A 9,482-nucleotide genomic window follows, 5' to 3' on the forward strand; every position below is an offset into this window, starting at 1 on the left:
TGAAAAATTATAGACCGATCAGCTTACTGTCCGTTGCCTACAAACTATTTACTAAGGTAATCGCAAATCGAATCAGGAACATCTTAGACTTCTGTCAAGCAAAGGACCAGGCAGGATTCCGTAAAGGCTACTCAACAATAGATCATATTCACACTATCAATCAGGTGATAGAGAAATGTGCGGAATATAACCAACCCTTATATATAGCTTTCATTGATTACGAGAAAGCGTTTGATTCTGTCGAAACCTCAGCAGTCATGGAGGCATTACGGAATCAGGGTGTAGACGAGTTGTATGTAAAAATACTGAAAGATATCTATAGCGGCTCCACAGCCACCGTAGTCCTCCATAAAGTAAGCAATAAAATCCCAATAAATAAAGGCGTCAGGCAGGGAGATACGATCTCTCCAATGCTATTCACAGCGTGTTTACAGGAGGTATTCAGAGACCTGGATTGGGAAGAATTGGGGATAAAAGTTAATGGAGAATACCTTAGTAACTTGCGATTTTCTGATGATATCGCCTTGCTTAGTAACTCAGGGGACCAACTGTAATGCATGCTCACTGACCTGGAGAGGCAAAGCAGAAGAGTGGGTCTAAAAATTAATCTGCAGAAAACTAAAGTAATGGTTAACAGTCTCGGCAGAGAGCAGCAATTCACAATAGGCAGCGAGGCACTGGAAGTCGTAAGGGAATACATCTACTTAGGGCAGGTAGTGAAGGCGGATCCGGATCATGAGGCGGAAATAATCAGAAAAATAAGAATGGGCTGGAGTGCGTTTGGCAGGCATTCTCAGATCATGAACAGCAGGTTGCCATTATCCCTCAAGAGAAAAGTATGTAATAGCTGTGTCTTACCAGTACTCACCTACGGGGCACAAACCTGGAGGCTTACGAAAAGGGTTCTACTCAAATTGAGGATGACGCAACGAGCTATGGAAAGAAGAATGATAGGTGTAACGTTAAGGGATAAGAAAAGAGCAGATTGGGTGAGGGAACAAACGCGAGTTAATGACATCTTAGTTGAAATCAAGAAAAAGAAATGGGCATGGGCAGGACATGTAATGAGGAGGGAAGATAACCGATGGTCATTAAGGGTTACGGACTGGATCCCAAGGGAAGGGAAGCGTAGCAGGGGGCGGCAGAAAGTTAGGTGGGCGGATGAGATTAAGAAGTTTGCAGGGACGACATGGCCACAATTAGTACATGACCGGGGTTGTTGGAGAAGTATGGGAGAGGCCTTTTCCCTGCAGTGGGCGTAACCAGGCTGATGATGATGATGATGATTCCAAGAATACCCCCGTGGGCTCTGCCTAAACCTGTCGTTACATTGCAGATACCTGGAATTACTAAAAGGTCAACCGTTGCACCTATTGGCCTCAGGCAACTCACCCTGTGGCACATTTCTGCAAAGTACCGAGATACTGCACACGTGTATACCGATGGCTCTGTCACACCATATGCCTCCACTGCAGCCTTCGTCATTCCACATATGATCATCGCTCGGTGGTTTAAACTAGACCATAGCTCAACATCAACTGCCGCAGAACTTGTTGCTATCCGGGAGGCACTTCGATTTCTCTCCGAGCAGCCTCCTCACGCATGGACGATATTCTGCGATTGCAAGCCAGCTCTTCAAACGATTGACTGTGTCCTCAGACGGGGCCTGTATTATTCCATGGCTGTAGAAACTACCTGCCATGAGTAACTACTTGAGAGGAAAAAATGAAATCAGGAAAGAAACCATTTATCATAACTCAAAGGGAAGCTCATTACTTTCGAAGCGAGATAGGGATGCCTCAGAACTCGCACCTATAAAGTGAGATATAAGACGGAAGAAGAAGCATGTGTTTGCTGCGGTAAAGCTAGGGAGACTACGGAGCATGTTTTATTAAAATGTGAAGACGTCTACCCAGCGGTGGATTTAGGCACCACTGGCCTCCTTGAAGCCCTTGGGTTTAGAGAGAGCAGTGGAAAAGTAAACATGTGCGCAGTAGGCATTAGTAAGAGGTGATTGGAAGATTGGTGGAAGAAAAGTAGGGAAACGACGAAAAACGGAGACGTACAAAAGCACAGTTTACAATAGGGGATCAGAAAATTTGGTTCTGAGATTTCATATTGTTTTTTCTTTTTTTATTGTTTAACCTAGGTAGGACATTAGGCAGTATAATAGCAAGAGCTTGGTGGCGCAAACCACCGCCCCGTTCCAAAGGGGACACTCATAACATCCATCCATCCATCCATCCATCCTTCCAACGAATGCATGACGACTGTATGACGACTGTATGACGACGATGGCATGACGAGTGTGGGATGACAAAGCTGGAATGACGGTGATCCAATGACCACGAAGATATCGCGACCACGAGCCCGTACCTAGTGGCCTAAGGTATGCGACAACTTGGGTCGCTGGGTCCGGATAAAAGGCGTGCCGACGCCACCATGACGAGAGCAAGATATCACGGAGCTGGAATGACGACTACGAAGCATCATGACCAGAAGCACATACCTAGTGGCCCAAACAGGTAGACAACTTGGGTCACTGAGTCGGCGTAAGAGAAGATAGATAGATAGATAGATAGATAGATAGATAGATAGATAGATAGATAGATAGATAGATAGATAGATAGATAGATAGATAGATAGATAGATAGATAGATAGATAGATAGATAGATAGATAGATAGATAGATAGATAGATAGATAGATAGATAGATAGATAGATAGATAGATAGATAGATAGATAGATAGATAGATAGATAGATAGATAGATAGATAGATAAACTCAGAACGGCTAAAATAGGCAAAGAATGTTATTCACATTTAAAAAACATGCTATTTTCTTGTCACGACAACCAATATAACGAGAGGCACGCTCTGACGCCAGAAATTTTGAAAACAGAAGATGTCGTATTATATTCGTGCAAATACCTATACTTGTTTGAACCCGTAAACTGGCACGGTCCCGCTATATCTCATCACTGCGATCGACTCGTCTGGCTTCACATTTACGAAAAATTGTTAACTCGCTGCGCATTAGCACTTTTCCGCGTCGCGTTTGCGAGCCAGCATGCGGCTATACGTTCTAAGCTTGTGTCGAAGACGTTCCTGCTTCGCTCAACGCTTCTTCTTCTTCTTCTTCGTTGTTGTTGTTGTTTTCTGCACTTGGTCACCAAGCGCGTCTGAATTTGCTTCTTTAACTCATTTTTGCCTCGTACGTCACTGGATTGGAATGGACTTCCCGTTGACATTGTTACTATTAATGATAACCACATTCTCTATAATGCATTAGCTAACATTGTATACATAGGTGATGTGGTGTATTGGCTAACATTGTATAATTACGAGCCTTATGTTGAGTTAATTAATTGTACTGCCTGTTTTCTGTTCAGTTATTTTTTGTGTAACAACCCACTTACCTCTGTAATGCTAATTGATCCTAATGGTAAAATAAATAAATAAATAAATAAATAAATAAATAAATAAATAAATAAATAAATAAATAATGTCCTTGGGCGGGCGGTACAAGCCGCCTCGATCGGTTTGCGCTATCTCCAGGCCGGTGTACAATGCACCTGTTGGTCCTACGCTGCATCGGTTTGCACTAACTGCGGGTCTGGCCCGCTGTGCAAGACAGCAGTGGACGGCCGCAAATTGTGGGAGAAACGCAAAGAAAGCGTAAAACTGGTACTCTGTTCAACTGAGCTTATCAGTCAACCTCCACTACTGCATGGCCATTAAGGATAGTGCGAGCCCTGACCCTTCGTGACCCGTCATTACCAGCCAGCAGCCAACACACGCCAAGTGGGAGGAGATGGAGAGAATAGTATAGGCTTGGACTCGTTGGTTGGCTTGGGCTTGGGCTAGTGCTTGCCCTGTCTAGTTCTTGTGGATCGTCCTTTGCGCGCTATGCTTCCAGTGTAACCAGAAGGAGAGAAGAGTTAGCTTTAAAAATATCCTAAAGGCAGTGCAAGATTGATAGTGAAGAGGCGAGTTTTTAAAGCGAATCTTCCTTTGCCTATACTATATGTTTGGAAAAAGTATTTTTTCCACAACAGACGGTAGGAACACTGAGTCACAATCACGGCACAATTCCACCAGGACCTTAACATATACAAAGAACGAAGCATTCTAAACACGGCACGTTTTCGAAGTGTCCGAGTTCTTACTCACTAAAATATAACCACACAGACTCACAGAAACGGACTGTTACACATATACTAATTGTCACATTCAATATGTACAGTGTACACAATGGTTATGTGCAATGATGATGTGACAGACATACTTTACATAATTTCGTAGTGATGCTATGCGATGTGTAAATACAAAAATGATCATGTATACGAGAGCACGCACACACAGAAATCTCGGGCACCTGCATTATATGTGTATTTAACGAATACATTTGATGGCCTGGCTACAAGAAATAGGCTGGTCGAAAATTAAACCATACGCGTCCATCAGCCGCCGAGAGGAAACGGCATGACCACTATCGAAGGAACTCCTCTTCCCCAAGTGAGAACAACTCCTCTGACAAACGGCAGGAGCTCAGAGCAGAGCCTCTCCGGGATGCGCTTTTACAATTGGTCGTGCCGCTTTTGACGGTGCTCGACGTTTCTGCGCAGGCGCTAGTAAGAGCGGGTGCGAGAGAGAAAATCTGCGGGCCTTTGCTCCTTCAATATGTGACTCTGCCTAGGCACAACGGAGGAGGTTTCTTAACGCGCGTTGTATGCGTTTGTCCCCTAGGCATGCCGGCATTGCGGATTGCGGTCCAGTTTGTTTACGCTCCGCCGCTGGCTGTTCGCGCGGTGAGGCAGTGGGCACGGACGCTCCATTTGGTGGTCGCTGTGTGTGAAGGGGCAAGGTTCTGACTGGTGTTGTATAAGTCGCGGGTCGCTTTTTTAGTCACGATGGTAGATTGCATGTTTTACAAGCGCTGCTCCTGGAGGGCACATGTAACCGGCAAACGGAGGCCTCAGGAGAGCACCTGAGGTTATATTAAAGCAGTGTGGCGCAGGATCTCCAGGGCACCCAAGCGGTAGCGGGGTGATCAAACCTGGAAGTAGGGTGATCCGTGGGTTGGGGCCATGGAGGCCGAAGCGTGCCAGGATGTGCTCGTATAAAAAATTGGCTGTCCGCTATCGCGGACAGCCGATCGTATACTTTCCTGGCACGCGTAGGACTCTGCGAGCACCAACCCACGGACCAGTCCGGGTTCTAGCTTTGATGTCCCCGTTGCCGCTTTCGTGCCCTGGAGGCGCCGCCAATAATGCGAAATAACGACACGTTGTTTTAGTTAGTAAAAAACATGATTGAATAAATATAATTGCGTCGAGCCGCCAACTTGCGATGCTAAGTTTAGCACTACCACGCCCCGCGACTTCTGCCCGCACGCCTAGGGACAAGCGCATACAAGACGCACTAAGAAACTCTACCGTTGTGCCTAGGCAGAGTCGTATATTAAGGGAGCAAAAGTCTTCACATTTTCTCTATCGCACCCACTCTTACTCGCGCATGCGCGCAAACGTCCGTCGTCTCCGCAAGTGCCACGCCCCGCTGTACCTACTAGCAATTGGAAATACGCCTCCGGGATTGGAAAGAGCGCGGCGACGATGTCCCGCCGCAACTGCCTCGCACCGGTTACGCCATTGACAAAAGTCCCCCGCAGCAACCAAAAATCGTGCGAAGCGGCCACGTGAGCAGCGACCAGATGTAGTAAAACGGAAAACTACAAGGCCACGGAAACGAGCATGCACGGCTCTCCAGAATACTGTAACAACAGTGCATTGCAGGAGCCCATGTTAGTTGGATTCTTGAAGGGGGCAATTAGGACCAAACGAAGATGAGAGTATGCCCCACCACTCTAGCGTGTCACGCGTTGGGAGCACTGCCACCCTAGACGACACACGAAGTCGCTAGGTGGCCAGGCAGAAATGACGCCGTTATCGCGCCCCACGACACATTATTGAAACGTGCGCGGACGCTGGAGATACTAACATCGGCAAAAGCTGTCACCTTCACAACACCAGTACCAGGCAGTGGGAGAACGCACACGTGCGGGTCTATTCCATGTTTTGCGTCCTCCGGCGCTGGCTCGCCTAGTAGGACACAGTAAACCTGCTTATAAAGCACGGAATTGACATGTAATATAGTGCCAGCGAGTGCCCCTGTGCCCTGCGTTATAAAACATTAAATCAAGAGATAAAACCTGTACATATAATGTGAGTTCGTGGAAATCTCTAGTGTCCACAGATGCCCTAAATAATTAAAGCATGATATTCAGTGACTTTCATGTACTTCATTTTCTTATATTTGTGCTGCCCATTCTTGGCCGATTAGGTTCTTGGGCGTGTCCTTGGGCATGGGCTCATTATTGGCCCATCCACGGGAATGGATATGTGCCACTTTGACACAAGGGGTAGGGAATCCTTAAATGTATATACATATGTGTCGTAATTCTCTCTGCACACGCCTCTTATCACTGTCCTTCGCTCGACAAGAATCATACATCGCCTTTGTCCTCGTGTCGTCGCTGCGCCAACTCCTCACGGTGCGCATCCGCCAGATTTAGAGTTTGCATCTCGGCATAGCTTGTCAACGGTGTATTGCACAAACAAACACTGTATGAGGCTACACATGGCGCAGAATGAAAACAAACACAAACGCGTCACTAAAGCTTTGCTGCACATAGATTCCAACACAATATCTTTTTTTCTTGCGGCAAAATGTTTCTTGCGGCAAGACAGTTTCTACTTAATTGCTGGCTCATCTTCACAAAGCCACTCGTTCAAATTAAAAGAAAAGAAAGAGTGTTGGGGCGTAGGTTCTCGAGTACGGAAGTGCTCAGGTCGCCTTGCGCGCGAAAAAGGAAGTTCGGCTCCTTTTTTTAAAAAAATTTCTTGTTTATTTAGTCGCACAAGCGCTGATTAAAATGTTGGAATGTGCCAATTCGCGACAGCGCTCCATTGTGTCTTCGCTGCGCCTTCGACTACCGCTGACCTGGTCTAGCTAAATGCGATGCAGCTCTACTGCGTCCCTTAATTGTGTCTGGATATCGCTTCGACAAACGCCTGCTGTTTTTTCTATTGGCATGACTAACAGTGCCTCGTGCAACTTCGGTCATTGCGACCGAGACCATCGTACCTCATCATACCATCGTACGGCCTTTCTTTTGAAGCCGACAAGGGGTTAACAGGATAAAATATATTGGGAACATGGACTCGACCGTCAACCGCACGGAAAGCCGTCAGAGCCCCGTTGTACGTTTCCAGGTCTACTGGGCCCCAAGACCGCCTTTGATTTCACGGTGAACGCTATTGTATTGTGCGTGTACATCACTTCTTATCCCTTTCCTTTTGCATTTTCTGCCCGCGCTCTCCCTCCCCCAGGGTCGGATAAAAAACGGGTGCAACCTGGTTAACCTCTGTGACTTTTGTTTTTCTTTTCTCTCTCTCTATCTCTTTGATGATTATAGTGAACATGCGGGCGGGCGCAATTTTGCCTGGCCGCGTGTGATTCGTAGGCGCTTTGTTGCACATGCTGCACGGAGGTAAACGTAATCGAATTCAGTCATTGAGATCATTGACAGCGATCGGTGAACTTGCCTGATTGAAATTTCATTTTGTGTCGGGTGGTTTGGTCAACGTGTCTAATACGACTTCTCATTTGCAAGTTGCTTTCCTTGCCATGCAATTGCAAGTGAGGTGCCTTGTGTGTGTCGCCTTTCTGGAGACACAGCGGATTAGGTATTTCTAGATGTATGTGTACAAGATTAGTGGAGTGTTAGCGCAACTCATGGCCATCCCTGCGGATGCGAAGCGTCCTTTTAATAGCAAACGTAGCACGTAGGAGCAGCAAATCACCGCGATAGCTTAATTGGTAAAACTGTGTGTACGCTTTATGCAGAAGATCCGCGTTCGGCTCACACCAGCGGCAAGGTTGTTGTTTTTGTTTTTTCGGCCCCATCCGTCTCCATTATCCTTATTATTTGTACATTTCGGTTAAACGTAACGGTTAATATCACCTATGTTTTCTCTGACTTCATTGTTTTTTTTATTTATTATTCGAAACTGTCACTCATGCCCGTACTCTTGAAGAACGTCAGCAATGGGTGGGGCACCGATCCCGGAATAGTTGCCACTGAAAAATTTCTGGATTTCATCTGGTTTAACGCTGTCTGCAGAGCCAGGCGCTGGATGTCATATACGATGACAGTTGCACGACAGATGCTCTAGTGCTTTCCGTAATCGGCAAGTACTGCCACCGCCTTATAGCCTTTCTAATAAGGCAAGAATTTGCCTTTGTAAACGCCATTCCCATGTAAAGGTGGTCAAACGTTCTCCGCAGCCCAAGTTGTACTAAAATCAGTAATGTCTTTACAAGACAACCTATAGATATTATCTGTGTCATATTTACTTCATTGATTCATTTACAACGTTACATAACTGGTCATTTATAAGGGAGAAATAATAATAATAATACTTATTATTATTATTACTATATTATTATTATTATTATTATTATTATTATTATTATTATTATTATTATTATTATTATTATTATTATTATTATTATTATTATTATTATTATTATTATTGGTCAGCGTCGAGTGCGCTGCCCAAGCTAACTCATTGTATTCCCACAGGCGGTGACCTTGATGCAACCCTCGTGATCACCTTCACCTATCACCTTCGTCAGTGCCGACCATTCTGCTTACTTTGGTGACAAGGGGCCAACTCGTCTGAAAATCAGGACTCACCGGCAGGCTACTTAAATCAGCGGACAGCGGGGATCCAACATTTCGACAACCGTACGGCTGGCCTTTTCCTAAATCGCTTTCCGCGCTCAAAGCTCGAAACGCCCATCAAGTCGAATGGCTGGGCATTTGAATATATAGCTCTAAAGGCAGACCAACAAACGAAATTTCGCGCTTTCGAAAACAAAATGACGTCGCTTCTGTTTTCAACGGATATGGAGTCACATTATTTTTTCTTCCGCCGGAAGTGTTCCCTCCACATACAGATGGCGCTAAGCCCCATGAACCGCCAATGGACCGCCATGTTTCGAACGTATGAGCTCCTATGGAAGCTTCTCTACCAGGTATATTTACCTTGGGGGATCCTTTGCCGTCAGCGGCGAGTGCGCTGCCTAAGCTAACACGTTGTATTCCAACAGGTAGCGTGTCATTTGGCTGATATCTCTCGACTTTGAATTTGCCGCTGACTGCCCACTGTGTACGCCTTGCCTTGTATGCCTTGTACGGCTTACCTGCATGACGAGGACGGAGTGTACTACCTGCCATAAGGCACTGCCCAATGAGGGCAGATTCATGACCTGCGCGAGTTGTAAATTTTCTTATCATTTGGGTCAAAACTGTTCTGGAATATCGTCAAACACGTTTAACACAATGGGTACAGCAAAACGTGACGTGTGGGTATGCAAGACACGCAGAATGGAAAAAAAAACTGCACAGATGGTTCC

The sequence above is a fragment of the Dermacentor albipictus genome, chromosome 1 (assembly GCF_038994185.2).
Source record: "Dermacentor albipictus isolate Rhodes 1998 colony chromosome 1, USDA_Dalb.pri_finalv2, whole genome shotgun sequence".
Classification (NCBI taxonomy): domain Eukaryota; kingdom Metazoa; phylum Arthropoda; class Arachnida; order Ixodida; family Ixodidae; genus Dermacentor; species Dermacentor albipictus.